This window comes from Scylla paramamosain, chromosome 3 (genome assembly GCF_035594125.1).
Source record: "Scylla paramamosain isolate STU-SP2022 chromosome 3, ASM3559412v1, whole genome shotgun sequence".
NCBI classification, from domain to species: domain Eukaryota; kingdom Metazoa; phylum Arthropoda; class Malacostraca; order Decapoda; family Portunidae; genus Scylla; species Scylla paramamosain.
Window position 1 is genome coordinate 9408874 of NC_087153.1, and position 8627 is coordinate 9417500.

The 8627-nt window shown below is 38.1% G+C and overlaps 1 protein-coding gene across 1 annotated transcript in view; it reads left to right on the forward strand.

Moving 5' to 3' along the window:
- The first annotated feature begins 3961 nt into the window (after positions 1-3961).
- Positions 3962-8627, forward strand: part of LOC135090061 (ankyrin repeat domain-containing protein 50-like) — a 101051-nt gene continuing 96385 nt past the window's right edge. Inside the window, 1 exon segment of the mRNA XM_063986325.1 lies at positions 3962-4229. The gene's annotated coding sequence lies outside the window, so the exon portion shown is untranslated.

Sequence of the window (8627 nt, forward strand, 5' to 3'; positions counted from 1 at the left end):
GTTACAGTAATCTTTGTATTCATCTCTGTAGAAATTCCTTGTTTTAAAAGTACACACTCTACAAATTTATGTTCTATTCTCCGTCTGGGTTTCGGGAAAGACACATTGATACAAAAATGCCTAATTCAGAATATCCCTGGAATTATGTTGTATATATTTTATTGGGACAAGATGGGGATATATCTGGCATATGATACAGTTTGAAATGGCCGTAACCTCTCTCTCTCTCTCTCTCTCTCTCTCTCTCTCTCTCTCTCTCTCTCATCTCTCTCTCTCTCTCTCTCTCTCTCTCTCTCTCTCTCTCTCTCTCTCTCTCTCTCTCTCTCTCTTCTCTCTCTCTCTCTCCTCTCTCTCTCTCTCTCTGTCTTAGTATGTGGGGTTTGGGAATTGTGAAACTTGAAAATTAATTGTATTGTATTAAATAAATATGGGTCATTCTACTGCACATATATCACTGGTACCTTTTTTCCTTTTGTATTATTATTATCTTTTTTACTGGACTGACACTGGTCCATATAAATCTGTGTTTAAACTGCTTATACAAATTATAATCTAGATACTGTCATTCATCAGCTGTAATGTATTTTGTATTGCATTTTCCCTTATTCCATGTTTGTGTGATGGGTGTACTTTAACTGAGTGTGTATGGAGTAAGTTTGTGTGTAAACATTTTGTACATAGTTTTACAACACCAATTAAGAAAACTTGCCAAGTGTCACTGCCCATGTTTTTCATGTGTTTCATGTTTTTCATCTCTTATCACAATATATAAGTTACAGTTCATGTATATGTATCGTGTACATATTTATATTTTTAGGAGACGGCTGATTCAGATTTTTTCACAGAATCCACTGGTATTGGAAGTGGCGTGTGTGAAGATGATCACAGAGATGCCCTCGTGTTAACTCTTCCAGTCTGTCATTTTATTCATGGCCTGATTATTGTTGAGTCTTTATTGGGCTGATTTTTTTTGGGTATATTAAGGATTAATGTAAAACTTGCTACTTCACCACATGTAAGTTCCATGTTGTAAGACTTGCTCAAAAAAAAAAAAAAGAATTAGAAGAGGCATCATGTGTAACGAGGTAATTTGCTCAAAATGAACAAAAATATATATTGTCTGTTTTAAATATGTAATTAGATGGCTTTTATTTTCCTGTCCCTTTGAAATTTATACATATAATTCAACATCCTCTTTTCTGACTGACCACAAAGCAAAGAACACTTATTATCAAGGATTCTATATAGGTTATTATGATCAGAATTTGAGCTGACCTGAATCTTTTCTCTTTTACAATTTCCTCTCTTATTCATATAGTGTTTTATAAGTAATAAACTCCCTTACATAGTTTTGTAATCTAGAGGAAAAAAATTAATCTTCTATTCTCTCTTTTTTCTCTCCTGTCTCCATGCAAACAATTTTTTTTAGTGCTCTGAAGGATGACCATGGCAGTTAGATCCTCTGATATTCACACTTACATCACTAATTGTATATTTGAAAATTATTATTAAATTTACTTTTTTATGTTAAAGGGGAATACAAAAGATTAGAGAAAAGACTCACTTAAGGTGCCGGTCCCTTAAGAGTAGAACCAAAAACAGGATTATCCATAATTACAGAGGTATCTTGAAAGATCCCTCTTGAAAGGGTTCAAATCACAGTTAGGGTGAAATACGAAAGTAGTCCAGTCAACTAGCTGTTGCATGTGAGGACTTACAATGATACAAATATGTCATCTAAATACTTCCACAAGACCAAGAACATAAGCTCTGAGGCTTTCATGAATCGGAGGCCATGTCTTTTTTTTTTTTTTTATTTTACAAGACATTTTTCTTTAATCTGTGATATAAATACATTGTTTAATAAACTTTCTTAAATAATATAAATGCTGATATGATATGATATGATAAAATGAGTTGCTATCAGTGACTGGCACATCATCAGGAGGGTTAAAGAAGGGTTGATGAATAAGTAAATAAATAGATTGATATATGAATGATTGAATGAATGAATGAATGAATGAATGAATGAATGAATGAATGGATGGATAGATAGATAGATAGATAGATAGATAGATAGATAGATAGATAGATAGATTGATAGATTGATGGATGAATGAGTGGATAGAGAGATAAAGAGATAGACATAGATAGATACATACATAGATAGACGAGTAGATAGAAAGACTTCAGTCTTTTGACTCGAAACAACTATTCATCTTTTCATATTTCATTTGTATTTATCTTAATTTTCCCCCAGAATACATATCAAAGTCTCTAGATTCACAGTGTCAGTGTGATGGCTTTGGCAAGAGGAAGGAAGTTATATCAATAATCTGTACACCACGCCCACAGTTGGATTAAAATGGTTATAGAGGAGAAAATCTCTGTAACCTCTTATTTAGAAACACCAGTCTCGTACTTACCATGTTTAGTACTTTCCTCCTGAGTTACTTTGCCCTCAGGATATATGTTATACCATTTCACTGTGATATATACTGGTGTACCTTGTTTACGACCATTATCCGTTCCAAAATCGCCGTCGGAAGCAAAAAGCGATCGAAATGGCAAGACTATTCGCGAAAAAAAATGATTTTGTATCATTTTATTTATTTATTATTTATTAATTAATTTCATTTATTTGTTTATTTATTTATTTTTGTTTATTTATTTATTTATTTATTTTATTTGTTTATATTTTTTTATTTATTTATTTTATTTATTTTATTTTATTATTTTTTATTTATTTTTTTTTTTTTTCTTTGTGTGTGTACTGGACTCACAGCTGTTTACGGACGTGTGAGAGACTTGTGTTGTCGGAGTGTGGTGAGGATAGGAGTGTGGTGAGGATATTGACACGGTGGGGAGTGCGTGAGGGTGAGTGTTTGCGTAGTTTTTGTGCAGTTTTGGATGCGGTGTATTCGTTAGTTCTGCCCCAGTGTGACATATTGGCCACGTAAAGCCGTCTGGCCCAGGTTTCATACCCGGATTTCTACATCGATGTCGGTTAAGACTGGTTGGCACTACTGTTAATCCTCGTGGCCTCGGCTGAAGGTGGGCACAAAGGGAGGGCTACGGCGTAACTTTTTTTTTTTCTTGGTTGAATAGCGCGTTAGTAGCAAGTCAAATACGTCGTATGCCAAGTGAAGTACTTCACTGTGCAATGATTTACAACACTAGAAAGAAATGCGCGAAGTCTTTACAAACACCTATATTAAAAATTGTAGAAGAAAATGTCAGTAATCTCTTATTTCGAAGCGTCAGTCTGTTTGTCATGGTTACACTAGTATTTTCTCGAGTTCGTTTGACATTAGGATATATGTTATAGCTTTCCACTGGCATACAACAATTTGCAACACTAAAAAGCACTGTCCAAAATCTTGACAAGCACAGCGTACAAGAAAGGTAAATAGAACAGAAAAGATTTTCCATTTTCTATCTTAATGTTTAAAGGTGGATGTAGGGAGAAGGAAAATAAATATCCCGTAGTGGTTTGCGACTCAGAAAAGACTTCGCCAAATGTTTAAAATCTGGCTCTGATTTTTGTTAAAGGATAAGGGTGTCTTTAAAAGTTCACAGAAAACGGACATCAATGTTCATTCGAAAACATTTATCAGTCACAATAATATGCTTTCACATCTGTAAGTCAATCTAGTGTATTTTATGGAGTTATTTTTACCATTTTTAAATTTAGGAGTCAATATTTAATATCAGATATGAAGAAAAGCTACCGTTGACCCTGGCAACGTAACTCATTCAGACATTCGGACAAGGCTACTAACAATAATATGCAATCACCTTTACAAGTCAACCTGGTGTATTATATCGATTTAAGTACACCGTTTTTAAATTTAGGAGTCAATATTTAACACCAGATACAAAGAGAAGCTACCGGTGACCTTGGCAACACAACTCATTCAGAGATTCGGACGAGGCCACCAACAAACGGGGAGCCATCTTGAAAATTTACTTAGTTATCGTTGTACCGTGAGGAGGGGAGGTCGTGCGAGTGGCGGCGCGGGCATGTGTAAATAAAGTAAAGCAGGGATCGACTTAATTGATTTTGATGCATTGAAAAACGAGTTGCTCACTTTTAAGTCTGGTGGTAGTGGTGGTGCCTTGCGAGTGATGAGTGCCGAGGAGAGAGGAGGAATTGAGTGAGGAAGTGAGTGTTCGGGAGGATCAGGAGGAAGAAGAGGAGGAGGAAGAGCTGCACACGCTGCCCTCATGTGAGTACTGCTGTGTGGGGTGTGTGTCTGATTTCAAGTGTTTTGTGTGTGTGTCTGTTTGTCTCTCTGTTTGGTGTGTCAGTCACTGTCATTCCGTGTGTCAGACAATGTATCCACCTTTGTCATGTGTTCCTGAGTGTCAGCCCCTGTCAGAGTATCAGCCCTTGTAAGTGGATGTCAGTCCCTGTTATAGAGTATAAGCCCTTGTGAGGGAGTGTCGGCCCCTGTCAGAGAGAATCATCCCCTGTGAGTGAGTGTCAGCCCCTGTCATAGAGTATCGGCCCTTGTGAGTGAGTGTCGGCCTCTGTCAGTCCTCGTCATGTAGCCAGACCTTGTTTCAGATCTTGTCAGCTCGTTAGAGAGTGTCAGCGCTTGTCATGCAGTGTCTCAGACCTCTGTCAAGCCGCGTCTCATCTTGTCAGACCACTAGATTGCGTCTCAGACTGTCAGATCGTGTATCAGCCTTGTCAAAAATCGTCAGATCTTGTTGGTTTCTTTGTCAGTGTCAGCTTTCGCCAGACCGTGTGTCAACCCCTGTCAGATCGAGCTTATAGTTCTGCCTTACCTCTGTTGCACCCTGTCGCACGCACTCACTGTCAGAATCTTGCATCAGTTCCTGTCAAGCTTTACCTCACCCCCCCATGTCACCCTGCCCAGCTATGTTTCAGTCACTGCCAAGCTGTCTTTTACCCAGTCAGCCCTTGCCTTACTCTTTCTCAACCCCTGCCCCATCTGCCTCACACTTGTCAAGCCATGCCTCACCTCTGTCAAGCTAGCCTCACCCCCCTGTCAAGCCACTCTCACCTGTCAAGCCAGCCTCATCCCTGTCAAGCCATACCTAATCCTATGCCCCACTCTGTCAGTCACTTGTGCAACCATTATTGGTTCTTACTTCTGTCCCCTGCCAGTCTTTATTCACCTCTATTAAATCCCCATCTCAGTTCTCATCTAACCCTGTCTTATTCTGTCAGACCTCCATATCAGTTGTAGTATGACAAATGGTATTGTAGCTAAGTGGCTTTTCATTGATGTGGGAGTAAATACTGTACTGTGTGTATTATAGTATGTAGGCTAGACTGGCTATTCATCTTGTGACTGTTTATAGATGGTCGTACAAGAATGTTTTTGTGTACAAATGGACCATGTCAGACCAGGATATAAAGGTTTTGTTAAGGCTTGTGAAGGAAAATTAATGTCATTCATCATGTAAAGTGTTATTGTGAGGAGTGTTCATTCCTGACATTTAAAAAAGTTTGGATAAAATAAATACACTATTTACCATCTGCCTCAACACACACACACAACACACACAAACACACACACACACACACACACACACACACACACACACACACACACACACACACACACACACACACACACACACACACACACGTTATATTTAAATACAGTACAGCAAGAAGGTGAAGTGGCAGTATCTCATTGGGCATCATTGTCATGGCCAGACAGCTGCTGCATGCTGATCACAGCCTTGTGACCACACACCTTTAAGAGTGCCGACAACTTGCTACCTCACTCATGTACTGGTAGGTGGATGATCTGTGCACTATGCAGTTAACTCTTGCACTCAAATGTAAAATCAAATTATCAGAACTGCTATTATTTTACTACAGCTACACGAGAAAATCATATTTTGTTCATGTGCCAAAAAGGACATGGTTTTCTGGAAATGACTAGAAGTAATGGGTTCAAATTTGATAAAGTTGGTAAAAAAAAAAAAAAGAATAGCTTGTTAAAGTGGTGGATGGCTGGAACAGACTCAGTATAGTAGGTAATCAGGTTGTTAGTACCAAGTCAGTAGGGAGCTTCAAAAGATTAATTTATAGATAGGATGATAGGTAGGTATTGGAAGGTAGGTATGCTTTATACAGGGATTGCCATGCAAAGACCTGATAGCTTCTTGCAGCATCCCTTATGTTCTTTTGTTGTGGTGTTCTAATAATTTTTGCTTGGTGTGCTTCTGTTGGGGGACAAATGCCGACCTGTGAACACAATCATAATCTGCCTTGCACAACAACAGTAATGATGACAAGGTTAAGGGTCATAATTTTTAAGTTAGTGTAATAAAGGTCACATCATTTAACCTTGGCCTGGCCTGGTAAAGTCATGGTTAGTAGTCAGTTGGTAACCTGTTCTATTCACTCAATGTTATACATTTTTCTTGATATTAAGTCTGATCTGATAATCTTAATCTTACCAATCCTGACAAATAAATTGTGAAAGCATCAGAGGACTTAATATTGAAGGTAATCATGTAGCTAGATTCAGAACAGCAAGTCAATTGGCTCTTAAAACTATCTCAGTTGAAAAGTAGCTAATTTCATGTGATTCTAACTTACAAGAGGGTGCTTAGAGAGTATAAGAGTTAAAGACAGATATGACCACTGCAAATCTACACCATGTTAAGTCCATGTACTGATTTATATTTTGTCCAACACAAGAGATCGTTCATTGTGTGTAAGAGTTAAAGACAGATATACACCAAGGCAAATATACACCAAGAATAGTGAAAGAAACAATGCTAATTCTAAGATCTGTATCATGTCCAGCATACTTAGAGGCTTCTCGGAGTGTTAAAGGCAGACATGACCATTGCAAATTGATACCAAGAATACGTGCCATAACCTAAGAAATATCAAAAGATGAAACATGAAAGAAGGATGAAGAATATGCAACAAGAAGAATGGAAGAAGGAAGAAATGAAGGGAGAAAGTAGAGGGAATAAATGAGGAAGAAGAGTAGAAGGAATAAATGAAGAGAGGAAGAATATAAACATACAGATCATGTTAATAGAACCATAACAGGTGAAAGAAACCATATTAAGTCCCAAGTAGAGATTTGCGTCATGCCCAGTGCACCCACAAAAATGTGCAGACATGGTGCTGTCAGCATGCCACAGACGAGATACTGTCCTCATGTTTCAGGACACACAATGCTAACCACACTGCAGTTGTTGCCTTGTCTCGTATTGTGTGCATCACTTGAGGCAGCGAACCTTCAGTGATGCATCATTGGCTTACATCATTCATTTTGTGTTCTTTGTTATAGTATTATTTTTGTTACTATGCAGATAAAGAAAATACAATTAATGAGCCTTAATGAATTAATAGTGATAATCATAGCATCTGATTCATGAGAGATACTATTTCTTACCTATTATTATTATTATTATTATTATTATTATTATTATTATTATTATTATTATTATTGTTATTGTTATTAATATTATTATTATTATTATTACCTGCCAGTCATTATTATTATTATTTATGACAGTAGAAGCAGTAGTGGTAATACCAGTATGATTCCTTGTTCTTACTACGAGAACTTACTGTATTATCACCATCATCAATACCATCACCATCATCATTATCATTGTGGCAGTCCTCAGACAACATCACCCTTGCCATGTCAGTGATAAAACAACTGCTCCCTTATCACGCATTGCAGCCTGAATTGAATCAAGCCTCACTGTTTAGGGAATAGTAGAGGCAGCACCAGTCTGACTCGACCTTAGCAGCAACAGTAACAGGCCTGTCAGTGAGGTGCACAATGTTGGCACAGCTTTGTATTGCTCTCACTCCTCAGGTTAAAGGTGAAGAAGAATACCTAAGAAGTAAGACATTCAAGCTGATGTTAACTGATTATTTTGAATAACCAATTCTTGAGAATACAAGAAAATAAGACGCCAGTTGAGAAAAACAGAACAAGGATTGCGGAGTAACAAAATAGAGACGAGTACTAAGTAAAAGTTTAAGATAATATTTACCTGCTTATGTAGTTACTTGATACCTCAGTGCTTTTCAATATCACACTGTTACCATATAGTCACTTGTTTATCTATGTATATATTGGGAGGGTGGGGTGGAGGTCAGACGAAGCACCACACACGCATGCACACGCATCACTCACACTCGTAACCCCTTTAAAAATCCACATAGAACTTTAATATGAGAAGAAAAAAAAATGCATGATATCACAGTAGTGCCGTAAACAGCTCCGTGTCCACCTGAAGTTTGCTTGAAGGGAAGTTACTGGAATTATCTGGGGGTAGGGTGGCTGGCTGGCTGGCGGCGTGGCGTGGCGTGGCGTGGCGGTGTGCGAATAAGCGAGGGAGCGGTGTGTTATCTGCCTGAGGGAAGCGGCTTCGGTAATGAGAAGAGTCTACTACTACCACTAATGCTGCTCCTACTGCCGTTTATAATAGTTCTCCCAGTTCAGTTCCTCTCCTTTGCAGCTCCACACCACACTCACCTTAAGGTTCATGGGCAGGCTTTTCTTAATCTAGCTAAACTCAGCCTCTCAAGTAGTTTCTCACAATCTCACTCATTCACTCACTGGGTTGTCTATCTCTCTCTCTCTCTCTCTCTCTCTCTC